General features: G+C 41.6%; 1 pseudogene; it reads left to right on the top strand.

The window, feature by feature from the left end:
- The first annotated feature begins 6474 nt into the window (after positions 1-6474).
- Positions 6475-7605, top strand: LOC143895305 (uncharacterized; annotated as a pseudogene).
- Positions 7606-8619: the final 1014 nt, after the last annotated feature.

Genomic DNA, 8619 nt, shown 5'->3' with positions numbered 1-8619 from the left:
TACCCTCCAAAAACTCTTAAAGCAAAAAGCCCCCGGGATTGGCCACTAGGGTGGATCGATCAACCAGGGGCTAATGCCTATACCATGCACCACCAGATCTTAATCACTCCAGCTCCAAATCACAGCGGATAAGGAGAGTCAACAAAAAAGAGAGCAAGAAAAAGAAGAAGAAGAGAACGCCTTAAGAGAGTCATAGTTACTCCCGCCGTTTACCCGCGCTTGCTTGAAATTCTTCACGTTGACATTCAGAGCACTGAGCAGAAATCACATTGAATGTCATCAGCAAACATCATATGTAATGCATGCGACAAGACGCCACCAATATCATTAATAAAGAGAGAGAATAAAAGTGGGCCGAGCACGGAACCCTGAGGGACGCCCGACGACGTAGATAGCCAATCAGAAAGCCTGCCACAATCATCAACCACTGCTTGAGAACGACTAGTCAAGTATGAAAAAATCCATGTAAGAACGGCGTCGGAGAAACCGATCACCTTAAGCTTAGTGAGCAGACGAAGATGTGGAACAGTATCAAATGCCTTGCTAAAATCAAAGAAAATCATGATTGTGACAAATCTATTGTCAATTTCCTTTTTGATATCATCACAAATGCGAAGTAGTGCAGACTGAGTGTTATGGCATGGTCGATATGCAGACTGTCTTGGATTTAAGAAATCATGCTCGATTAAGTAGTCAGTGATCTGTGAGGCAACAATCCTTTCAAGAACTTTAGAAAGTTCGGGCAGATTGGCTATCGGTCTCGTATCAGACGGAGATGACGGAATGCGAATTTTCAAAAGAGGGCGGATAAGCGCTTGTTTCCACGGAGACGGAAATAAGGAAGTTTCTAATGAGCGGTTAAATAAAGTAGTTAGATACGATGAAATCATTGGCCAAGCGATACGTAAAATATACAGTGGAATTCCATCGGAACCCGACGCATACGAATGAAGTGGTCCCACAGAAATGAGCTTAAGAATCATGCAAGGTGTAACAACAGAGAAAACAAATTCTGGACACTGAGATGGACGAGTGACCAGTGCAATGGCAGAAGTGAAGTCAGCATATGAGCAAGGCAACTGAGCGTTGGAAACAGAAACATAAAATGAATTTAATAGATCGGGTGGAAAAAAACGTAGAGGAGAAATTAAGGATGATTTTACAAGACCCAAACGTGCTAGTTCTCTCCATAGTTTAGCAGAGTCCGTGGTATTATTAAGAGTATTGAATTGAAACTCGCTTTTGGCACGCTTTATATCAATATTAAGCTGGTTATAAAAAAATCTGTAGGTGGCATAACCAAGTAAACTGTTAAAACGTTTTGCCTGATTATATAGCCGATTACGAGTACGAAGTCGGGTTTTAAGTTCAACTGTAAGCCATTGCGCAGGAGGCTTCCTAATAACGAATACACGTTTACGAGCCAACACATCAAGCGTTCTAAGTAAGGCATCGGACAGCACCGCACAAAGCTCATCAACCCCAGCAACACTAGTCCAGTCATCAAGTCCAACCCGACCACCATTAGTGACTCCCCGAATGCACGCAAGGAAATCGGTGCCCTCAATGATGGACTAAAGGTGTTCACGAAACGCGTCTCCATCGATAGCTCTATAACTACGTCTTAAAATATTACGGTCAATCGCTAAGTTCATACCGAGTGACAGCAACAATTCAATGAGATCATGACCAGCTATAAACGGGCACTCGGATTTAGCAAACATCAGGACTTTTTCACCATCATCCACCGCGACAACATCAAGCCATGAGTCAGAAGTAGCCGTGTGATGCGTAGCGTCTGAATGTATAATGTGCAGTGTATGCCTGACATAAGTTGACGAAGATAATTAGCCTCAAAATTGTTCGAAAGAAGGTCACAGTTAAAGTCAACCGCCAATAATTATATTTTTATACAGATGCGAAACACTAGTGAGTGCTTCAACGAATTTATGTAAGAGAAGACCTTTAGGTCTTCTGTACACTGACGCAAATAATACAGACTCATTATTAGGTAAGCGGATTTCAATAATGAGATATTTCGGAGAGTTGATGTCAACTCCCGAAGAAGCAGCAATAACTTTAACCTTCAATGAATCATGAACAAAGTAGGCAACTCCTCCACCTCGTCTACTCACTCATCATTACGAATAAGAAAGTATCCGTCTAAAGCTACTAGAGCATCAGAAACTTCAGAATGCAGCCATGTCTCAGACACTGAAATGACATGAAATGAGTTAGCAGCGCAGCAAAACGCATTCTGATTAAATCGATATGTCCCCGAAGAGAATTAGCATTAAACTGATTGTGAGCTAAACAAAATTGAGTAGACGAGACAGATTTACAATGTGCAACGGAAGACAATGATTGGTCAGACAATAACCGGTCGGAACGTGCACGTCAAACGAGCTTATCAAGATCTGCACTCGAATCAACCTGAATAACAGACTTACCGTCCGAGTGTCTAACACAAATACAGCCATCCCTTACCCAGATATACTTATAAGACTTCTCCCTGACAACACGCTTAGCCTGTTGCAACAAATCATACTTATTCTTAGGGAGAAACTCGTTCACGTACACACCCCGATCTGAACCGCCATCGCAAACCTCACTCTGCTTAAGTGTACGCCGCGCTCGCTTTTTAGCAATAACCGTATCTCGAACGGCACTAAAAGCTAGGGTGACAATATATGAGTTCGTAGTGACCGGTAAGGGCCGGTCGCGAGTCGCCACCGGCTGAGGCTTACGTACAACGGGTCTGACGTCTAAGATGTAACACGACAGATCCATGACATCGAGAGTTTTGAACACGTTGCGAACACACGCTAAGGGGGAAATGGACATTACCGCAGGTACACCCAATATAATGAGCTTGTTCAAATCTGCCTGAGTCTGCGGTACCGAATGAGAAAACTTCTGATCGCTTTTCAGCTCACAGATTTCATTTATGAGAGCAGCGCACTGTTGCTCTAAAGCATTAATACGCTGACAATTCCTATCAACATTGATCGCAACGCTGTTAAGCTGATTAAGTTTTTCATTGAGTTCACAATTTGTTCGCCGCTGCTCCTCAACAAATGCAAAGAATCGCGCATCGGACGACTCAACAAATGCGGAGAATCGCGCATTGGACGACTCAACAAATGCAGAGAATGCGCTTTGGACGACTTCAACTGCTCGACCAGTTGACGCAAAAGCGCATTCGTTGTTTCGTCAGTCCCTGAATGTGGCAGAGTGCCGGTACTAGCAGGAGTAAACATAGTAGTAAAGTCAACCAGCTCAGTACACTCAACCTCCGGTGTAAGAGGGGCATCAGATGAGACAGCCAATGACATACTCGGTTCGACACGATCATCTCCCGGTGCAGGAACTAGTGAAGCCGCTAAGGGGCAATTTCACCAACCACGGTTAGCTGAACCGGCGGTTAAAGTTAGCAGGATTGACCAATTGAAATGAATCCACCCTGCTTTCTATTAGTCAATCCTGCTAACTTTAACCGTCGGTTAAGCTAACCGTGGTTGGTGAAATTGGCCCTAAGTCTTTACAACATTGTTCTGTATATTTGTAATTGGCAAACGCCTTAACACAACCCGGATGAAAGAGCCTTTTGCACTCACACTCAACACTGTCCGTCGCAATCGGCTTCTTGCACCAAGTGCACGCACGCTGCATAATCAATCCTTAACCACAGCAGAGAGTAGAACCAAAGAATGCAATACAGCAGTTCGGCAGGTAGCAGAAGGTAGTACGTCTCGGAGTCCACAGATGTCGCCACAAGCATGAATCAGATAGTACACTTGCAGAATTTCAAGCACAAGAGATAGCACCGTGCAGAGAGGAGAAGAGCAGGAGCATGCGCAGCAAAATTCACGTCAATTCCAAGATTAGGCAAGAATGAGGTTAGAATCAAAAGCAATATTTCAGTTCAAGACATCCGGTGCAGTCGTTGCAAGGAAAGAAAGTTAAAATATCAGTCCTGACAAGCAACAAAAAAACCTGCTTAAGCCTGCAACAAAACAGCCCAAAGGTAGCTTACAGCAGAGATGGAGTTCGCAGAATATAGGAGCAGAGAAATACAGCAACATGCGATACTCACCAGAGAGAGAGAGAGAGAGAGAGAGAGAGATTTTTTTTTTTTTTTTTTGATTGAGCTTTATTAGCCATCTCGGCTATTTACATTGGAACCGGTGGCTAAAGCCGCCGTTCCAGAGTCGAGCCCTTCACACAGCGGCAGTGCTTCTACCCACATGGAGGAGTCAACGGCGTCAGCCGGAGATCTCAGTGCTGCAGAGCTGACCGAAGGTGCCGACCAATTGACGAGCCTGACCGCGGCAGAGGTGCAACTATTTATGAGCGAAGACGCGGGGCAGCAGGAGCTGTTCCAGGAGGTTCCCGAGGCCGTGGTGGAGTAGATCGTGCAAGAGTGCGGGGAACAGTTCGCTGGAATCGCCACCGAGAACGACAGCCAATTGCGAGACGAGGAGAGAGTCGACGAGCAGGCGACCGAGTTGACGGCGCCGAAGACAGCAGCAGCAGGGGCATCGTGTGCTCTGTGAAAAGACTCCCGTTCCGATTGCGCGTGACATGATACGTCAACAGTCGTAGAAATCTACTCAAAGTAGACCATTTTATGTTGTTTTGTTTTTATTTTTTTTTATTCGCAAAGATTAAGTATATTTAGAAGTTTTTACGCGAGTTACGCGAAACGACACCCAAAAGGGAGTAATTTTATAAGTTTATAGCATAGATTGCATGTATTAGCCTATAGGAGAGCGACATATATTAAAGACAACATTTCGATAAACAAACATACGATACTTACCACAAATACACTTCCAAACAATTCCAGACATCCGGGTGAAATATAATTGAAAGATTAGAGTAGAGTCATTAAGAGAGCCAGTTAAGGGCCATAGACTCAGATAAATTTAGAATCCTGGTATTTTCATTCATTTTCATATTATTCGCAATATCTATCATTTGCATACTTTTATCAGCTTATTCGTACGCGGTGAAAGCACAACAGCCTTACTATTTACCCTAAATACATTAACGTTTACAAGATGCTGCTCAGAGAAAACCCAGTAGTTACCTTAATAATCTTCATTCCCATAATAATTAGTTTTCCAGACGTAAATACTGTCAGCATAATATTCACCCTTTACACATTGTATATTTTACTCTTAAGTCTCGAGATCGATCCACGATTGATTCCCGAAGAGCGATAAACAGTTTTCGTAAAATGCGCGCGAGGACCAATAGCGTCCGTTTAACATATTTTATATTCAATTATGCAAGTTTTATATAGTTTACACAGTTTTGACAGAATGTCGGATAACGACAGCCAATGGGAAATAGCCCTGGCAATTTTGTATCGATTATTTGAGTTTACAGTCAATTTACCCATTTCGCACAGTTTATTAACAGCGAGAGCCAATAGGAGCGAATCCTGGCGAATTTTACATTGTTTTACTATTTTTAAATTATTTTACGATTATGTGTAAGGCCTTCGGCCAATGAGACCGCATTGCGCGACTTATTCGAACGAACGCGGCGATCCAACCAATGAGAAGCGAGCACGGATCGAAACAGCGAGATTCGCATTGTAACGCGTTATCATTATTTAATATCATTAACTTTATATTTTTCCCCGTTGAAACAATTAAAATTAGTAATTTTTATCGTATGCGATACACATATCATACTTATCGTCGGAATACTTACCGACGACGCTTTGCCGTCCAATCATTGGGCGAGACGATCCCACAAAGTCCAAGTACCTGAAAGAAAAGGAGTGTAACGATGCACCCCCGAACATGCATCGTTCCGGCGCAAACACCTCGCCGAAGCCACCCCGCCGACCACCTGCGGGGTGAAGACTGGGCACGGTGTGCCCAGCATATTTTTAACCGTTTTAACATGTAATGTTAGAAAGTCCGCGAACGGCCATTAAGAAATGTTATCCATAATATTGGATTAAATCCATTTTTTGTTCATTACTGGTCGAATTTTCAATTAGATGTGTACAGGACGTACACAACGGATGAAACAGCTTCCGTGTATATTGATGCAACTGGAAGCATTATAAAGAAAATAAAACGGTCTGATCAATTGAAAACAGGAAATATCTTTTTATATAATTGTGTTGTCAATTTAGAAAAAAGTGGTCTCTTTCCAGTAGCACAAATGATATCAGCGAAACATAATACAAACTTCATTCGATATTGGTTAACGGAATGAATACGATCCAGCTTGGCACGACCACGTGAAGTTGTGTGTGATTTCTCACGTGCACTGTTAACAGCAGCCGTGCGAAGTTTTACTAATTACTCTACGCTGGACGAATATGCGGACTCTTGCAAAGAAAACATTTTACCTGCTTGCTACATACGCATTGATGTAGCACATTTTATTAAAAAATATGCTAACTTTTTGAAAAATTTACGGCCGCGTATAAAACAATTTTATTTATGTATGATAGGACAGCTGATTTTATGCCGGGATGTTGAAACAGTAGAAAACATATTAAAAGGAATTTTAATTATTGCGCGGAGTGAAACAGAAGGGGTGACGGAAGATAATAATAAAACAATATGCGAGAAATATAAAATAAGAATAAAGAATCTTCTTGCAAAAGAATCTTTGGACAAAACAATTACGGAAAACGTAAAAGATTATAACAAAAAAAATGAAGACGGAAACAGTTTTAATAAGTGGAGTTACTGGGTAAAAGATATAGATGAAAAAGTTAAGATTTTACTGGCTGATAATGTGGGAGACAGAGAAAATGCACATTATATGCCACAATTGGTCGATTATCTTATAAAAGATGTAAAATTACTTCCTTTATGGTCTTGCGTGTGTCGAGATAAATTTGGATTTGGCAGAATACCAGCCAGCAGTGCTTCGGTAGAAAGTGATTTTAACGTAGTAAAAAATATTATGTTAAAAACAGAGAAAACGCCCATGTGCGTGCAGATGAATTTGTCACGAAACACGTGGATTTTATGAGTGGTCGTTTAAAACTAATACGTGCGAATACAAAAGATATTGTTTTAGAAAATGATGTACAAGAAGAACAAGTTAATGATAATCAGAATGAGATTAATAACATCATCACGCAAAATAAGAATCTAGAAAAAAAATGCCCAGCTTGTGAAAATGGACACGAACCTACCGGTGGACACACGTGTTATGTATGTAACAAATATGTACACGCTTCGGATGGATGTTCTATATCAGTTGGCGAAGAAGGATATAAACAACAGCGGATATGTATTAGCTGTCAAAACATGAACAACGTTAAAGATATAATTGCAAGCAAAGAAGTTGAAAATTGGCGTGGCTTGGCGGATACGCAGTCCAAAGGAAAGTATTTGCAAAAGGGCAGTATACAAAATGAATTTTTATTAGACAGGAATTTACATAAGATACCTGTTGAGATTCCCGTCTGTAGGATCAAAAGGTTCGGTATAGGAAATTATCGAGATCGCGAGATATTGATAATACAACACGAATTTATTGAAGTAAGTGAGTCTATCCGGCGCGCACGGAACGTGAGTACACAACACAAGTATCGTGTCCGCGATCGTTCGAAAGAGTGAGGGTCGAGAGACGGACAGGTCTCGATAATACATGTACACGATGCGCGAACGTGCCCAAAAAAGGGGAGGTATATCGCGGGCACCGGTGGACGTTAGATGTCGTTATAATACAGAAAGAATGTCAATGTACGATGTGCACAGAAATACATATTCAACACTCCTACTCACACAGTACATTCTTCACACTCAAAACATACCAATACACTCTCTCAACATTCTGAATCTATCTTTCCTTAATGCTTTTGTAAATAGATCTGCGAGCTGCATATCGGTATTTACGTACTTCACATCTATCTCGCCGTTATCGTATTTTTCCCGTATGAAATGATACCGAACACCGATGTGTTTTGTCCTTTTATGAAATTCGGGATTCTTAATGAGGCGTATTGCGCTCTGATTATCCACGTTTAAGACAATCGGACCTTCACATCGGTATTCCATGTCTTTGAGCAGTTGTTTCAACCAAACTGCTTCCTTTGTTGCAGTGCATGCCGATACATACTCTGCCTCGGTTGTACTTAATGAAACAATACTTTGTCGTTGTGATCCCCAGATCACTGGACCACCGTTCAATAAAAATATATAACCGGAAGTAGATCGTCGCGTGTCGACGTCGCCCGCATAGTCCGCATCTGAGTACGCAACTGGAAATGAATTCACTCCCTCGCTCCGATAAATTAGTGATAAATCTCTCATTTCTTTCAGATAGCGAATTATACGTTTTACCGCTTCCCAGTGATCTCGAGAATAATTACACAAGTGACGACTGACTACATTTACCGCGTATGATATGTCAGGACGACTTACAATTGCCAAAAAGTTTAAACTTCCGACTGCCTCTTGATAAGGCACTTTCAAGTCAAAATCATTATTTTTCTCAGCAGACGTTAAACTTACATTCGGATCCGCTGGTACGCTCAAAGGTCGCGATTCGATCATGTTGAATCGTGCAATAATTTTATCAATATATCTATGTTGATGAATCGACATTGTTTTAATTTTACGATCACGCTCA

This window comes from Temnothorax americanus, unplaced genomic scaffold, assembly GCF_048541705.1.
Source record: "Temnothorax americanus isolate GAGA-0224 unplaced genomic scaffold, ASM4854170v1 Scaffold150, whole genome shotgun sequence".
In the NCBI taxonomy this organism is placed as follows: Eukaryota; Metazoa; Arthropoda; class Insecta; order Hymenoptera; family Formicidae; genus Temnothorax; species Temnothorax americanus.
The sequence above is the reverse complement of the archived record's forward strand: the minus strand, read 5'-3'. Positions and strand labels throughout refer to the sequence as shown.